This window comes from Nomascus leucogenys, chromosome 21 (genome assembly GCF_006542625.1).
Source record: "Nomascus leucogenys isolate Asia chromosome 21, Asia_NLE_v1, whole genome shotgun sequence".
In the NCBI taxonomy this organism is placed as follows: Eukaryota; Metazoa; Chordata; class Mammalia; order Primates; family Hylobatidae; genus Nomascus; species Nomascus leucogenys.
In genome coordinates, this window is record NC_044401.1 from 60,700,030 (window position 1) to 60,717,997 (window position 17,968).

The following is a 17,968-nucleotide window of genomic DNA, read 5'->3' on the forward strand; positions in this document are numbered from 1 at the left end:
CATCTCTACTAAAAATATAAAAATTAGCCAGGCATGGTGGCACATGCCTATAGACCCAGCTACTCAGGAGGCTGAGGCAGGAGAATCGCTTGAACCTAGCAGGCGGAGGTTGCAGTGAGCTGAGATCATGCCACTGCACTCCAGCCTGGTGACAGAGCAAGACTCCTTCTCAAAAAAAAAAGAGAGGGGTACAAAAAATTAGTTTTTCCAAGCAGCCTTCAAAGGGAGAAAAAACATATATACAAATTACTTATTGTGTAAGCACTTCCTGTGTGCCAGGTATTCTTATGAGTTAAAAACAACAAAAGGCCCATAAGGAAAATAGGTTTCAGGGCCCTTGAGTTTCAAATGACAGATTTTCAAGTATCAGAAAAAGCTTCCCAGAGGAGGAAGCATTTGGGCTGGGCCCTAAGGAATAGAAGGATTTGGCGAGGTGGACAGAGAGGGGGTGGGGAGGGACACATGAGGCAGAACATACACACATACGACAAGGCAAACAAATGAACGTCCATCGTCTGGGTGTCGTATCAGCTTTTTCTGTTCAGAAATATGTGCCTGGGATGCTTTTAAGCTGTTCTTGCAAAAGAAAATCATTTCCCAGATAAAACTCCTTCTGAAATGCAAATGAACAGCAAGAAACTTGGAGGCTAGTGATATTTTTCTTATGTTCATCTTCTTCTGATAAGCCGAATTATATCAAGCAGTCCAGAAGTTCTGCTGATGGGACAGGTCAGAAAGTATGATAAAACATAAATTCCCCAGTGTCCCACGACAGCAGGTGAGCAGCAGTGACTTCACAACTCTAAGTAGGGGTACATGTACCTTCTGGTCTCTTTCTGCCTTCATCTGAACAGCCAATAAAAGCATTCCCCAAATGTAAGCATGAAAGTTCCCATGTTTGTCGGAGAGGGAGTCATGTGAAAACTACTTACTCTCACCTCAGGTTGGTGATTAGCCTACCTTTCCACTTCACTGAAAATAAGGCTGCAGGGGAAAAGTACAAAGGTCAGCTTCAGCTTCAACAGGTGAGAGCTAGCCATGAAAAAGCAAAGGAACCACTAAATGACAAGGACTGAAAAAGCACAAGGACAGGCATCCTCCAATGCAGATCTTCTCATATTTTCATGTGTGTATGAATCACTTGAGGATCTTGCAAAAATGTAGGTTCTCATTCATTGAATGTGGAGTAGGGTCTGAGAGTCTGCAATTGCTAGCAAGTTCCTAGTTAATCTCAGTAACGCTGGTCTGGGCACCACACTTGGAGTGGCAAAGATGTAGTACAGTGTTTCTCAAACTTTTGACTGCAGCTCAGAGTCAGAAAAATATTGAACTGACAACCCAATGTTCATTGTGTATGTGAGACAAAGAATTTTGTTGCAACGTACACAGTTCTTTTTAAGTATCCACGCAATACACTTCCATGTTTTCCATTCTAGTGTATGTCATTAAAAAAGGTTTGGCCGGGCCTGGGGACGTGATCACACCTCCAGTCCCAGCACTTTGGGAGGCCAAGGTGAGAGGATCGTTTGAGCCCAGAAGTTCAAGGCCAACCTGGGCAATATAGGGAAACCCAATCTCCACGAAAAAAAAAAAAAAAAATTTAATTAGCCAGGAGTTGTGGGGCACACTGGTGGTCCCAACTACTCAGGAGGCTGAGGTGAGAGGATTGCTTATGCCTGGGAGGTTGAGGCTGCAGTGACCCAAGATCATGTCACTGTACTCCAGCCTTGGCAACAGAGCAAGACCCTGTCTCAAAAACTAAAAATAAAAAGTTCATCGAAGCCCACTAAATTGATTTAACAACCTCTTAGTGGGTTGCCACAGAGTTTGAAAAACACGGATATAGAACAAGAGTAACATTCCTGCTCATCTGGGGAGAACAACAATGTCTCAGCCTCAAGAAACTAAGGCTAAACCCAAAACCAATTTTTTAAAAAAGTTTAGATTATGTTCAGAATTCTTTGCAAAAAGGCAAGGATAGGTCAATTGCATTTTGGAAATGCTTTCGCTTAGGAAATTCAGGTTTTAAGTTTTCTTCATTTTAATTTGTTTTCTCGTCCGTAAGATGAGGATGACAAGAGTACTTGCTTGGCCCTAAGTGGAGATCTCTAAATACCATTTTGGCCAGGCATGATGTCTCATGCCTGTAATCCCAGCACTCTGGGAGGTCAAGGTGGGAACACGGCTTGAGCCTAGGTGTTTGAGAGCATCCTGGACAACATGGTGAGATCTCGTCTCTACAAAAAACAAAAAGATTAGCCAGGTGTGGTGGTGAATGCCCGTAGTCCCAACTACTCAGGAGGCTGAGGTGGGAGGATAGCTTGAGCTCAAGAGGCAGAAGTTGCAGTGAGCTTCAATCGTGCCACTGCACTGCAGCTTGGGCAGCAGAGTAAGTCCCTGTCTCAAAAAAACAAAACAAACAAAATTTCCCTCTTAAAAAAGCAAAGGCTCCTTGGAGAAAAGGCTGATTCTCGGTCTGGGACAAGAAATAGAGAAGATGAGCCTGGAACATCTTGTTATATAGAAATAAAAAAAGCTAGCAAAGACAACAAGGGCTGTGTCAAAATCTCAGGAACTTTACCAGGCTATTTCTCACTGACTAGAGAGCTAATGGATTCAGGTAGTGAGCATCAAGGGGTGCTAATATAACAAGAGCAGACATCCAACATCTCACACCCCCCTAAGCAAAGTTTACAGAGTAGACTTACTGGAGTCCCAGCTACTGGGAAGGCTGGCGCAGGAAGACTGCTTGAGACCAGGAGTCCAAGGCCAGCCGAGGCAACATAGTGAGACCCCTTCTCAATTTAAAAAAGGAAAGAACCTAACTTTGACCAAGCCTCTACATCTAACTACCAAATTATGGTACACCAAGGGGATACAGAAACATGTTAAACCACATTGCACTGATGCAGTCAGCAAAGTCTAAACTGTGGAGACGTGTATCACCCAGTTTCTTCAATAACAACAAAAAAAATGCATGGAAAAAAGATCTGTAGAGGAAATATAGAGATTAGTGGATATCGATCATTTGTAATGTATTTACCTTCTTTGGATCCTAATTCAAACTGTTAAATATGTGTATGTGTAAAATTATTGTATTATGTATTTTTTACAAATATTTATATATGTATATATATATATATATATCAAGGACGTATAAATATAGACTCAGTAAAAATGAAAGGCCATGAAAGGGGTAGACACATTTAGAAAAATGAGACACAGATGTCTGTTTATTAAAAAGATGTTCAAGATGTACAAAAGGTAATTGACCAAATGAGAGGTACTGTATAAGTCCCTTTTTATGAAATTTAAATATATACATAAATTTTACATATGCATACTTAGAGGAAAAGCCTGAAACCCTAATCTTGAATAGTTGAATTGTTTGTTTTGTTTCATTGCTCATCTTTATTTCCTAATGTTGCACTGCAATGAATATGCTATCTTTTTCTCCTTAAAAATTTTTTTTTAATAGAGAGGGGGTCTTTCTGGAGTACAGCAGCTATCACAGATGCAATCATAGTACATTACAGCCTCAAACCCCTGGGCTCAAGTAATTCTCCTGCCTCAGTCTCCCGAGTAGCTGAGTCCAAGGTGTGTGCTACATGAATATGTATATCTTATGTAATAAGTAACAAAAAAAATTTGAGGTTTGCTTTAAGTTTGCACATGTGCAGGGGTCCACTTCACTTATTAAGGAGAATCACTGATGTGAAGCTTCTAATTCCCCAAGGATGCTGGAGAGCAGAATATTAGTCCTCCTTGTAAATATCTCTTAAAATGACACTGGATACACCGCAGGGTGGCGGTAGGACATAGAAGGTTTGTGTTGAAACTCCAGGATTATCATTAGGTTCTTACAATTTGCTCTCCAAGTCAACTGTACGTTCACCTATTTGACAAACTTTCCTTTCCTACTGAAGTGAATTACAATCCCAGGTAAGTCCTGTCATTAACCAGACAGTCCAGAAATCTGGGTTTCACCACGTATCGAGTTCCCATCTGGTATGTGATCCTGCCAACCTTACCAGAGTCTCTTCAGAAAGGACAATGTAGTTTTGTGATGTTGAAAACCACACTGAGAATTCCGTGAGAGTTTACAAGTCCTCAGATAAACCACTGTTGACCTGCAAAATCTGGCCCCTACAGGTCTGGACCTTGACTCTCTCTCCCTCCTGAACTCCTAGCACTCTCCCCTGGCCTTCTTCTCCTTCCTCCAACATGTCACAAACACTCCTATCTCAGGGCCTTTGTACTTGCTGCTCTGACATTTGGAACACACTTTTTCCCTGATAGCTATAGGGTCAACTCTTTGCCTCCTTCAGATCTGTGCTGAGATGCTGTGTAGTAAAGATCTAATCCCCACCTGAGTACTCCCTTAATACCCCTCATCATGTTTTGTTGTTTTTTTAAATTACTGTAAAATATACATAACATAAAATATACCACTTTGAAATGTTATAACTCAGTGGCACTAAGTACATTCACACTGTTGTGCGACATCACCACCATCCATTTCCAGAACTTTTTCATCTTTGCAAACTGAAACTCTATCCTCAGTAAACACTAACTCCCCCTTCCTGTCTTCTCTCTCCCCTAGCAATCACCATTCTACTTTCTGTCTGCAGAGATCTGACTACTCTAGATGCCTCTATAAGAAAAATCATAAAATATGTGTCCTTTTATTTCTGGCTTGTTTCACTTAGCTTGTTTTCAAGGTTCATCCACATTGTAGCATGTGTCAGAATTCCCTTTTTAAGGCTGAATAATATTCCATTGTATGTATATTTCACATTTTTTTTTTTATCCATTCATTCATCGATAGACTTGCGTTGTTTCTACCTTTTGGCTACTGTGATAATGCTTCTATTGACACAGGTGTACAGATATCTGCTCACATCCCTACTTTCAATTTTTTAAAGTATATACCTTCAAGTGGAATTGCTGGGACATATAGTAATTTTATGTTTAATTTTTTTTAGTAACTGCCATGCTGTTTTCCACAGCAGCTTCACCATTTTACATTCCCACCAGCAATGCACAAGGGATCTAATTTCTCCACTTGTTATTTTCTGTTCCCCGCTTAACCAGTTTTCTTTTTCTCCATAGCTTTTACTACCTCTATTACTATAATAGTTACTTGCTTATTTATATTGGCTGCCTCCCACCAACTGAGATGTAAGCCTCTTGGGAACGGGATGGTTTGTTCATTGCTATATCCTGAGCACCTGGAATACATCTTAGTACATAGCAGGTGCTCAAGAAATTTGTTGAATAAAGAGTAAAACATTTGAATCGCACACAACAACTTGAACAGGTCTTAGAGTCTGTTAAATAGATTTACCACACCATGTGCCTTAAACTACATCCAATTTAGAAATCTCAAAGTTGAATGGGTGACGGTTTCAGTGGTGTATCTGGCTTATCCTCATTAGCAATCATCTCAGAACCACAGACACCAAGACAATTGTAAGGAATCATAAAGGTTATATCATTCACATCACTGACTTCAAGCCTTAATTGCATTCATCAATTGAGCTATGCACAAACTTAAAACAGCAGAAATGGAAAGAAAAAACTGCATGGACTTCTGGTTAACAGACAGCCTGCAAATGCAATGTGTTTTATTTTTAAAAATCAAACCAATAGTAAACAAGATAGACACTGGCCTTGTGGAGACTCCTTAATTAGATGTAGCCAAAGACAGCTTGACCTAGAAACCTAACTCCAGGCCTACTTTTATTTTGGCTGTTTTTTCTGTTGTTCATATTTGGTGTTTGTTTTATTTTTCTTTGTTTCCTAAGAGCTGCTTGTGAAGAAATCAGACAGAGTTTCCATGATATCTTTATAAATGAGTTGAAAAGCCGTGTGATATTTCCCCCCCTCTGGAAGTCAGTTGGTTGCACACCATTGGATTAAAGGTTTCTTTTTATCTTTCTCTCTTCCCACTCTCCTCCCTCCTGGCAATACTAACACCCCGATCTTCCTCACTTAAAAATATTTTGAAGAAAAAGACTGTTGGTCTTTCTGTGGAGTTCATCTATCTCTTTTTTTCTAAGCAACCATTCCACTTCTCATTCCTAAAGACGCCAATTCCCTCCAAAAGACAATCACTTTGTTTAAATAGATACCATTGTCAACCCCAAATGACTTTCACGAGTCTCAAGGCAAGAGCCAGAGTAATTCATTTAGAACATGAAGAACTTTCCCTGCCTGATAAGAACGATATCTTGAAAGCATTTTCTGTTCTGATTGGAATTATTCAAAGAGCAGATTGCACTTTCAGTGTGCATATGCATATACACACACACGAACTTGAAAGAAAAAATGGAGAACAAAAACATCTGCACAACTGGCTGCAAAGCAAACTGGAAGGTATATGAAAAGGTATCAACATTTCACCTTGCAGTCTAACTGCAGTTTAAACTTTCGAATTACTCAGGTGGGGAAATGCCTGATCCTTTAAACCTACTCAGATGCTTTGATGTAAATAATCAAGATGTGTTTCAGCTAGGAGGTGAGCCTAATGCTTAACTTACATAACGTTCCTTGTGGTTTTGTTTTGTTTCTTTTTACTCTCCCCATTCAGGCTTTCCAAAATGAACTCATTACAACATCCAATACCTCCTCAAAAATCTGTACTCTTTTATCCCTATGTTTGTGGCTACAGCCTTTCCTTCTTACATCAATGTTATGTATTATTTCATCATTGGTGGGAGGTATGCAAGTTATTTCATCAATGGCAGTAAGTTTACCATTTTTCCTAGTTTCCCTCTTACCACCACCATCCCCAAATCAACTTAGGTCCATTTGTGGGATGCAGTACACCCTCACCGCCTGAGGTTATACCTTGCTCCTACTTTGTACTAGCTACTGGGCAAGTGATTTCACTCTCTGCACCTCAGTTTCTTCACCTGCATCTGACACACAGGGTTTCTGAGATACATGCCTCTGGACCTGGCTTACAAGTACTTAATGTGCCCATCTTATTATTTTTAGCAACCAGTTAGAAAAGAGTCTGTGGACGAGTTTATCCTTGTTGTACAGCTAATTCTGAAGAGGGGAACTCGGCCTAATCTTGGCTCTATGAGCACCCACACAGCCATGCGAGTCAAAAGAACTCCAAGAAGAAACTAGAGCTCTCACATCCAAATGCTTCTCACTCCGCCAGTACTCCTGAGGATCTTATCAACAGGAAACAAAAGCACTATACCACTATAATGAAGCGTCTGACTTTTATTTTCTCATTAGAAAAGCCAAAAGATTGTAGCCCAGGGAACAGCTAAATATTTAGAATGTTAAAAAAGTTATTAAGACCCAGCCACCCACCCCTACCCACCTCTGTTACCCTGTTATTTACCATGTTTCTGAACATTTCAGGAGAAAAAACTTTTGATGGCCAAATCTGCAGCAATAGTGATGTACGTGCACCCGTTGAAACCTCCCACTCTTCAAATGCAGTCTGACCATTTTGGGGAAAAAATAGGAACTGTTGTGTTTACAGATAAATGCTGCTCTCAGCTCATATTCCACCACGGGCCCCAAAACAACAGGGACCTGCCAGATTCCTTGACATTCAGGTGGCTTGAGTCAAGGGCTGGATGCTACTATCTTAAGCTTCAATAACTCACTTCCCTTTTTAAAGTTCTAATTCTTTAAACTTGCAGCAACCACTTTCATTTCTTGCAATCCAACCTACTCTGATTAAGCACACGCTCAAAATTAGAAAAGAGTGACTATTTCTTGAAGGAGAGAGGCAGTTAATATTGCTTACACATCTTGGCATATGAAATGCACTGTATCCTTCAGAATTTAAATCATCTGCATGCTTTTCAGACCGGCAATGGGCCGCCGTTTTATTGCTCCATTTAATGGCCTTTTCCCCTCCTCTCTCATAAACCTTCAGGCTCCTTCAATTCTCAGCTACGTCCAAGAAACGGACTGTCCACTGGACCTCTGCTCCCAAAAGCCCTCACCAAAGGCAGAGGCAAATTTTGAAGACTGAGCCACGGAGTTTCTTTTTCTTTCTTACTCCCCACCTCCTTGGCGGTTTAGATATAACTTAAAATAGGCTTAGGACAAAAACTCATTATTGACTACAGCATTCGGGCTTCCACACTCACCTGACCCGGGTCAGGCACTCTGTTGCCAAAACAAGCCCAGCGAGGGGTGCAAATCCTGCTCCTCTGTAGTCAGCTCCTAAATATTTAGAAAGAAAGAAGACTGAGTACCAGACCGCGGAAGATAAGTCTCTAACAGAAATGCTCCAAATTACAAGTTTCCACCTTCTTTAGCCTCCTTCCCTGGGGAGAGCCCCCCACCCCCACCCCACCCTCCCAACTTGGCAGGCAGGTTGGTGGGATCGCTTGGGCGAAGATTCCAGGTAACTACGCTTACTTATTTCCAGGATGTAACTAACAATTGAGACTAGGCACGCACAAACTTCGAACGTGCGGGAGGCTGGAACTAAGGGAAGTGTCTGGCAGATCCCAAAGCACTTGTTTCCCGGCGAGGAGGCCAAGTATCCGAAGCCCGCATCCTCATTGGACATGAGCTTCGTTCACACTTCATCCCTCACCGCTTCCCCGGTTTTCTTCCGTTTTTAAAAACCCTCCCCACGGGGGCCCCCTACACATGCACTATTCTCCCAACCATGGAGCGCAAGAGAGGGATACATTTTTAGAAAGATTATTTCCTTGAGCAAACTCGCATCTCACATATGACACCCCCACAACCTCTCTTCAAAAAAAAAAAAAAAAAAAAAAAAAAAAAACTATTTCCTGCAGCTGCAGCAACAGTTTCCAACTTGGGGGAATGCCACATCAGTCCAGAATGGGGAGCCCCCCAAAGCCACGCAGTAGAGTCGAGGATATTTGTTTAAGCCTCAAATGAGCTCCCCCCAAAAAAACTGCCCGCAGTAAAGGAACCCCCAAATGCATGCCAAGTGCATGCACATCCATCAAGATCTCCCCGAGAGCGGGGCGAAAACTTCTGCGCCCGGGGAGCCAGTGCCAACTCCCCGCGCCCTCTGCCCGGCCCCAGCCGCTACCTTGGTGCCCGGGGAGCCACGCCGGTTTGGGGGAGCAGGGCGAGGAGAGGGGTTAGCAGCCGCTGGGTAATCCCATGTTCGCGAAGAGGGAGCTCGTTCCGTTAGGATGGAAGCGGAACACCCACACCTCCTCTCGGCGTGCGCTTTCTCTCTCTCCACCCCCTGCCTCCTCCTCCACCACCACCTCCTCCTCCTCCTCTCCTCCCACCCCAGCGAGCTTGAGGAAACGCTTCAGCAGCACATCCACATGGTTACTGCACTTTGAAGCGGCTCCGGGCGGCTTATATAGGCCGGGAAGCTCCCTGGGCAATGTAGTCCAAGTACCCGGTCGGGGCGGCGCCTGAGGCGGCGGGGAGGGACTACAAGTCCCAGAATCCCCTGGGCGCCCGGGCTGGGCCCTAAATAGACGCGTGCGGGGACAGAGGAGGGGCGTCCTGCGAGGCTTTCAGGCTGCTGAGTCTGTTCCTTAGCTGGGATCGGCAGGGCTTGGAGCCCGCCGTCCAAAGTCACCCCTGGGAAGCGCCCGCAACCCTTGGGGACGCCTCTCCTCTGGCTGCCCCCCTTCCCTGGAATCCAGGTGTCACTGGGGCGAGGGAGGGGCTAGGAGCTCGGATTTCTGCTTTGGGAAGTTTTTACAAGCCCACCCTCCCCCTGCCTCGGGTCCCCGAGCCAAGAATTTCAGAAATCCGGGGCACAAAAACGCCAGTGTTTGCGGTCAAGGATTAAAGGCGCGAGGTGTCTTTATTTAATCTGCTCCGCCCTGCTCGGGTTTGCACGAAAAACCAAGCCTGGGAGCGACGGTCCACGCAAGCGGAGACACAGGCAAGTCGGGTGAGAGCACTTTTCTGAGCCCGAGTTGCGTGTCCTTTATCGCCCGTCAGGAGGTAAAGAAACGCAGACCTCTCCGGTGCACAAATAAAGGAGCCGTGTTGTGACTTGCCGGCTCTGAGATTGGGAGGCAGAAAATAAATACAAACCGCGACCTCAGTTCTGACCCTACCTCTAGCAGCCCCTCTGCTCCTGGGAGCTGTAAATGCTTAAGTAAATAAACCGCAAACCAGAAAAATAAGGGCTTGGGAGAGAGCCGCTCACACAGGGATGCGCGTCCAGGCGGGGCGCTCTCCAACAGCTCCGACTGGGGCAAGGTGGGTTTCACCCGCTGCCAAGTAGTGCCTGGGCTCCCGGGCTACACGCTGCTTAGGGCTCCGGCTTTTGCAAGGAGGGGAAGAGCTAAGCCCGGAGGCAGTGAGCCGACTGCCCTCTCTTGCCTCAAATGACGTATATTCATTCCTCAAACGTTTCCTGAGTGTTTACTGGGTGCCAGGCGCTGGGGCATAGTGGTGAGCCAAACGCATTATAGCATCCCAGACAGGCACTTCCTGACGCCGCCTAAAGATCTGTTATAACAGTAGTAATAATAATGATAATAATCAATGGGGAGGCTGATTTTATTGAGCCCAGACCACAGGCAGTTTTCATGCGTCATGCTATTGAGTTTTACCAACTGTAGGTATATTTATTATACCTATTTGGCAGGTGCACAATCCAGGGCTCAGAGAAATCAGGTAACTTCCCAAATGACCCCTCGAGTTAAGTGGTACAGCCTGGATTCCGGTTCCAGACTCTACGTGTATGAAACCCTTGTCTTTGGGGAAATCCATCGCCATTGCCTTAAATAACCTCTCTCCCCATTTAGGAGCAGCCTCTGAGCCCTTGGGCAAGTCATTTTTATCTCTTTGCCCCAGTTTTGCCATCTTAAGGAGATTCTTATTAGAATATGTCTACTTTTTAGCAGGATTCCTTAATATAAAGTCGAGTCTCATGAAACTTTAGGAACAAATTAGAGGAGCATCACAGCTAATAGTTATTCCTGACATAATAATGCCAAAACGAATCATAATTATTGACACTTATTGGGTGAATGCCATGTGTCAGGCATTGGTCTAAACTCTTTATGTATAGCATCTAATTAAATCCTATTAAGCCATTTTTTACTTATGAGAAAACTGAGGGGGGTGGGGCACAAAGCGATTAAATTACTTTTTCCAAAGTCACACAAATAGCTGAGTCTTGAACCCTGGACCTAAACTACTAGTCTCTGCTACCTCCCCAATGTAAACATGTGCACTGTATTTACCTGCTCAGATAAGCATTTAATATCAGTCCAGGAAGGGGCAAAACTCTTGAAATAGACAACGTTTGTGTTCACGATATTCACTCCTGCCCTCCCTTCCCTGTCAGCATTATCCCCTGGTCACTGGACGCTGGAGTCTAGTGCCTAATACCTTAAGCTGCTTCTCCCCATCATCAAGAAACTCCCGCATCTGCCATTTAAAGATGTTTCTCATTCGCCCCCTCTCATCTCTTCCCCCATGAAAATCTCTTCCATTTTCAAAGGATCTTCGGCTGTACTTTTTAAGCAAATTCAACAAATCAGTGTATGCCTATGTAACCGGTAAATAGTGAAGGGTAATTATTTCATGTGCTTCTAACTCAGAAACAATGGAATATTAACAGCAGTTTTCTGAAGATCCAGTTGGACAATTTTCATTTTCATCATATAATGGACATTTATCTCCTACCTGCCTTATCCACTGTCTTCCCTCGGAGACCACAAATTTCACTGAAGGCAGCACCTATGTCTTATTCATGCCTGTGTTCTCTACCTCCCCTGACCCAGAAGGACTTAGTCTTCTTTCTGCACATTTTAGTAGATGTGTAAAACAAAAAAAAAAACTTTGTTAAAAAAATGTTTTAATGGAAGGTGTGTCAGGCATATGGCAGGATACATGACCATATTTTTGGAGCATGCAGCACCTTGTAGCCCATCTCTATCATAGCCTATTTTCTCCGCCTGTGTGCATGGATCATCCTATTCAACATTTTGTAAGGTCTAGAAGCTGCTAGGTCACTAGAAACTAATTTTGTTAACTTTGCTATGATGTGAAGAGGTTCTCTATGATGATGTATGATTGATAAATTATGATGATTAATGTCAGAATAAAAGGGTCACTGCCTAACTCATTCCCATTATCAGCAGAGGGAAAGGAGCTGCTTTCTCTTCACTGTATTTTTTTCTAGAAGAATTTTCTATCCCTGTGTTTTCCAGTTCAGTGACTACTAGCCATTTAGGCACGTAAGATGTGGCTAGTTCTGAGATGTGAAATAGATGTTAAACACATTGAATTTCAAACACTTAGTACAAAAAAAAGCAAAATATCTCAATTTGTACAGTGATTACATGTTGAAGTAATATTTTGGATATTTGTGTTAAATAAAATAGATTATTAGAATTGATTTTACCTGCTTTTTCCTTTTTTAATATAGCTACTAGGAAATTAAAAATTACATATATAGCTCATATCATATCATATTATGCAGCACTGATCTAGCAAACCAAGAATCTGATTCCCAGGATCACAATTCAAGATGATGAGCAGCCCATTAAAATGGCCATTTATGACTTTGCCCTTGAAATGTTCATGCAGGGAACTAGGAGGGCTTTGCAAGGTCTGTACAGTATCATAGACTGAGCAGAAGTCTGAAGGAAGTCCAAAACTAGCACTTAAGCCTACCCCCAGGGAAGATCTACAAATAGAAGCAGGTTTCGTCAGCAGTACACAGCTGAAAACTCTAACTGAATTCATCTGCCTAGAAGCCCACCTGAAATGCTGCCCTGGTTAAGAGAGCAAGATAAGCTGGAGAAAGGAGGGATCCGAGAAAATGGTTTTGACACCCGGTGGTACCATTTATATCCTGTTTTGTTTTGATAAAGTGATACTAACAATCCTTGCCTTGTCAATCTCACTGGGTCAATGGGTCATAGGACATGAAAGGGCTTTGCAAACTCACCCTAGCTATACTAAAGTAAAAGAACATTATCGACTAGAATGGAGATAATGTTGATGCGTCCTGATACAGTACTCAGTTCCAAACCAAACTTCAGATTGTGGGGGCAGCACTATTCCCAATTTTCTCTTGGGCGTAAGATTTCAATTGCCTGTGGAGTGTAATTGGATTGTGACTCAAAGAAAGAATAAATGTTTGAGGGGGATGGATACACCATTCTCCATGATGTGCTTATTTCACATTGCATGCCTGTATCAAAATATGTACCCCAAAATATATACACCTACTATGTACCCGTAAAAATTAAAAAAAAAAATCACCTATGAATGTCACAATGAGCCTTGAGTGCTTTAATAACTCTAAGTCACGCTTAAATGGCAAGAAAGAATGTCCAACAGCCAATCATAGAATTCAATCTGTATTTTGGCACTGACACTATATTATCTAATGTGATGGACTGCCACTGACCATGGAAAACATCAGCAAGGACAAATAGCTACTGTATAGCTAGTCCAACTAGTCTCTCTTGGTCATTGTTAATGTGTTATGGTGGAGGGGTAGAGTCACAGCCCTCGTTGAAACTCACAAAATCCATGGACACTTGCCCCAGCACAAAACAGATACTGCAAATTTCTGCCCCAGTTCTTTAAGTTTCTTATACCAATCCTCTAAAAATCATTCATAGATACTCCCACAAGACTAGATTATCTTTTAGCTCTATTTTTCGGTGATTTTTGTCTCACCATTCAGATAACCTCTTTGAAGATAGGGACTAAGTCCTATAAATATAGGACCCTTTGTAGCATCTAGTTCTGCTCTGGATACAGAGTAAGCATTCAGCACTTACTGGCTAACTGGAACTTACAAAGATGACCAGAAGAAATGACCTACAGACACTTAATCAACCCTACTTGACATGGAAAAAGTAGAGTTGCTGTTCAAACAAGGGCAGGAGAGAGGACAACTTGGTATGGAGCTATAGAAAGCAAGATGTTTTCTGAATCCAGGCTCTGGATATCCTGTGAGAATGAGAGATGATACAGCAAGAGGGCCTATTTTTGTTGTCCTATCTCTGAAGTGCGGAAGAAACTGCTGGTCAGTCACCTTGTGAGTGGAGGGAACATAAACAAAATGTCAATAATTTAAAATCTGGAAGGCAGCATGATAACTACAAAATAATGCAAAAATTAAGAATTCCTAGTACTCTATGCAATATGGAAGTAGCTGCTATACCATCTCTGATTATTGCTGCCAGTATTGTCTAGAATCATGTAAGCAAGTAAAGAGAACTATTATTTTCTTATTCATTATTTTCCTGTAAAACATGCAGAGCCAGGGGTCTATTATTAACTACCCCATCTCCTGCCTCCCATCTGCAAGACTGTCATCCTAAATTGCTCTGGTAGACAAGCTTGATCTGGGGACTTGAAGAAATCTTGGAAAAGGCTTTTTTGTCTTATCCTAGTGTTTGAAATGAAATCTGTGAATCAAAGGAAAAACATAAAGCTCTTCCTTACGGAATAATTCAGCTAATACATGTAGAAGAAATAATAACATTAGAAAATTTGCAGCTTCCAGTATAATAATTTATTTAGATAGGCCAGGCACAGTGCCTCAAGCTTATAATCCTAGCACTTTGAGAGGCCAAGGGGGGCAGATCACTTGAGCCCAGGAATTCGAGACCAGCCTGGGCAACATGGCAAAACTCCGTCTCTACAAAAAATACAAAAATTAGCTGGTCGTGGTGGCATGCGCTTGTAGTCCCAGCTACTTGGGAGGCAGATGTGGAAGGATCACCTGAGCCCAGAGAGATAAGAGGCTGCAGTGAGTTGTGATCATGCCACTGCACTCCAGCCTGGGCAACAGAGCGAGACCTTGTCTCAAAATATAAATAAGTAAATATATTATTTAGGCAGATTATGAATAGATGCCAAACACTCTGGGGAAAATGTTGATGAGGAATAAGATAGTCATGTGGTCCTAAAAATCACTCCATACATCACACACAAATTATGAAGTGAAAAATGGATCTTTACAGTAAAGAGATAATGGCAATCACCCACATGATTCACCCACGTAACCATGTGATCAAATTTATTACCAGCAATAATGGGACAACTAGACACTATTTACATACGTATATGATTCTATAAGAAGTACACAACATCACATATGAAATGTTCTTGCCAAAAATATTCGTGAGGAAGCAAACAAACTCAGAATGCAGGACATTCCACAAGACCATTGGCCTGGATTCTTCAAACAAATCAGTGTCATTTAAAAAATATGGCAGGAGGATTATCTAGATGCAAATGCTGAAAGTGATGCATTTGGTGATTACCCTGATTGGATCATTATACTATGTATACATGCATTGAAACATCACATTTTACCCCATGAATATGGACAATTATGTGTCAATTACAAATTACAAATTTAAAAAGACTGAAACTTTACAACTAAATGCAACATGTGACCTTTGAATTTTGGATTAAAAGAAATTTTAAAATGAATCTATAGTAGACATTTTTGAGCAACTGTAAACAATTTGAATATTATAAAAATTGTAAATAATTTTCTTAGGTGTGATGATGGCATTGTGGTTATGTATGGAAATCTCCTTGTCCTCAAGAGATGTATACTAAAGTATTTTGAAGTGAAATCTCATGGTATCTGAAACTCACTCTCCAAAAATGTGTGGTGGCATGCACCTGTAGTCCCAGCTGCTCAGGAGGCTGAGGCACAAGAATCCCTTGAACCCGGGAGGCAGAGGTTGCAGTGAGCCGAGATCGTACCACTGCACTCCAGCCTGGGTGACAGAGCAAGACTGTCTCAAAAAAAAAATAAAATGCATGCCAATTTAATTTAAAAATTATATATGTTTACACTTCCCTATCTTATTCAAAAAATTATATAAAATCTCGCCACATTCATAGAGATGTCTGTGCCCATTTTTGTGATAGTTTTACAGTTATGCTGGAGAAGTAATTATTTTTTACCTTTGAAGGTGATAATCATGTTTCAACAAATGATTGAAAAATCTACACTTAGCTTTTTGGGTAAAATGCAGAACAAGCTACTTATTAAAACTAAGCAACTTTTGTGTCAGTCTCCAAGTTAGGAGTAATTGTATTTGTTGCAATATGTCCTTCTTAGGGTCTTTACAAATCAACCAGAAAAGCAAAAAGAATTATGCATAGGAAAAGGGAAATGGAAGGCCAGCCATGGGGGCTCATGCCTGTAATGCCAGCACTGTGGGAGGCCAAGGCAGGAGGATCATTTGAAGTCAGGAGTTTGAGAGCAGCCTGGGCAACATGGCAAAACCCCATCTCTACTAAAAATACAAAAATTAGCCAGGTGAGGTGGCACATGCCTGTGGTCCCAGCTACTTAGGAGGCTGAGGCAGGAGAATCCTGGAACCCGGGCGGCGAAGGTTGCAGTGAGCCGAGATTATACCACTGCACTCCAGCCTGGGTGATAAGAGCGAGACTCTATCTCCAAAAAGGAAGTGGAAAACTTGAGTATTGCAGCCTTCATCTTTCCCTTCTCTTGGGAAAGCTTTTTGATAATCAGTAGACTTAGTTACTAAACTGAGCAGTGAATTCTGTGTAATTCAGTTACCAGTGAAGTAGAACTTACAGCTTTTTTCACTTCCCATGCTCTATCAGTGTAGACTCATGCAAATTAACTGCTTTCTTTTGCTCCCACTTAATTTTATTTCAAGATTTTAAGTAGTATTTTCCCCTCTAACTTTAGTTTTAGGATATAGGTAACCTGTATCATGAGTTCAACTCCGACAGAGAATTTGAGTCAATCCTTTATGAAACAGATCATTTAGGTAGGGTCAGCCCAGGGAAGTGGGATTGGAGTGGTGAGGAATAGGGTAGAGGGAGCTATTACGAACATTTGGTTGGTTGCATGTCTGTCATTATTAAACTGATGTTTAATAGGTACCTACCTACCCTACCAAGTGCTACACTAGGCACTAAAAAGACTGAATAGAATGCAAAGTACTTTTGCTATCTGCCTTTTTCTTGATCACTACCTTTCTTACAGAGGAATTTCATACATGGTGCTTAAAGGATGACAAATAAGAAGACTGGCTGCTTTTTTATCAGAGGTTATTGTCATCAGCTGATCTCTCATGCCATTTCCCACCTTGTTTCTTCTTTCAAGTAATAGTTTGCAGACCTAATAGATGTGACCTAGGAAACAGCTGGGTGCTGTGGTCCTTTGATCTTCCTTGGTTTCTTCACCACCATCCAGGCACCTGTCCATTCACACTGGAATATTTCTCCATTATAGGCCATATTATCAAGATGATTCTTTGTCATTGAAACATTTATGTTGAATATAATATAGCGAGTGAATGAGGGAAATACCTTCTTCTGAGTAGTTTCTCTGCTCAACTGTCCTCCAAACAAGCCCTTTTATTTCAATTTTTTTAACTGTGTTACCTCTTAGAAGGAAGAGGGGGAGGAGGAAGAGGAGGAAACAGAAAGTGCATCGATTTTAAAAGTAGTCTAAGTCTTACTCAATACCTGAAATACCTTAAGAAACAGAAAAAGGCTGTGGCTCATGCCTGTAATCCCAGCACTTTGGGAGGCCGAGGTGGGCAGATCACCTGAAGTCAAGAGTGCAAGACCAGCCTGGCCAACATGGCAAAACCCCATCTCTACCAAAAATACAAAAAAATTAGCAGGGCATGGTGGCAGGCACCTATAATCACAGCTACTCGGGAGGCTGAGACAGGAGAATTGCTTTGACCCAGGAGGCAGAGGTTGCAGTAAGCCAAGATCACACCATTGCATTCCAGCCTGGGTGACAGAGCAATATTTCATCTCAATAAATAAATAAATAAATAAATAAATAAATAAAGATATTCAAAAGAAAAAGATTGTTGTTTCCAAAAGAATCTCACTCATAGGCAAATCAAGGCTTTTCTTTCTAAGTTTCTGAATATACTCTTTTGAACCTGAATGAGGAAACATTGTTATAAAGCTTAATGAAAAAATTTCCATGTGGTAATGTGTAAATAGATTTGGTCTTTCCAAAAAAGGATTCTGT

At 41.9% G+C, this 17,968-nt stretch overlaps 1 protein-coding gene across 8 annotated transcripts in view; it reads right to left on the reverse strand.

Moving 5' to 3' along the window:
* The window catches only part of ITPR1 (inositol 1,4,5-trisphosphate receptor type 1), a 359,375-nt gene extending 350,065 nt beyond the window's left edge, over positions 1-9,310 (reverse strand). For all 8 annotated transcript variants that reach the window (XM_030802235.1, XM_030802234.1, XM_030802233.1 and 5 more), the window contains exons 1-2: positions 9,053-9,310; positions 8,127-8,202 (exon numbers count right to left, since the gene is read on the reverse strand). The gene's annotated coding sequence lies outside the window, so the exon portion shown is untranslated. The remainder of the gene's footprint in view (positions 1-8,126; positions 8,203-9,052) is intronic.
* Between the last annotated feature and the right edge of the window lie 8,658 nt (positions 9,311-17,968).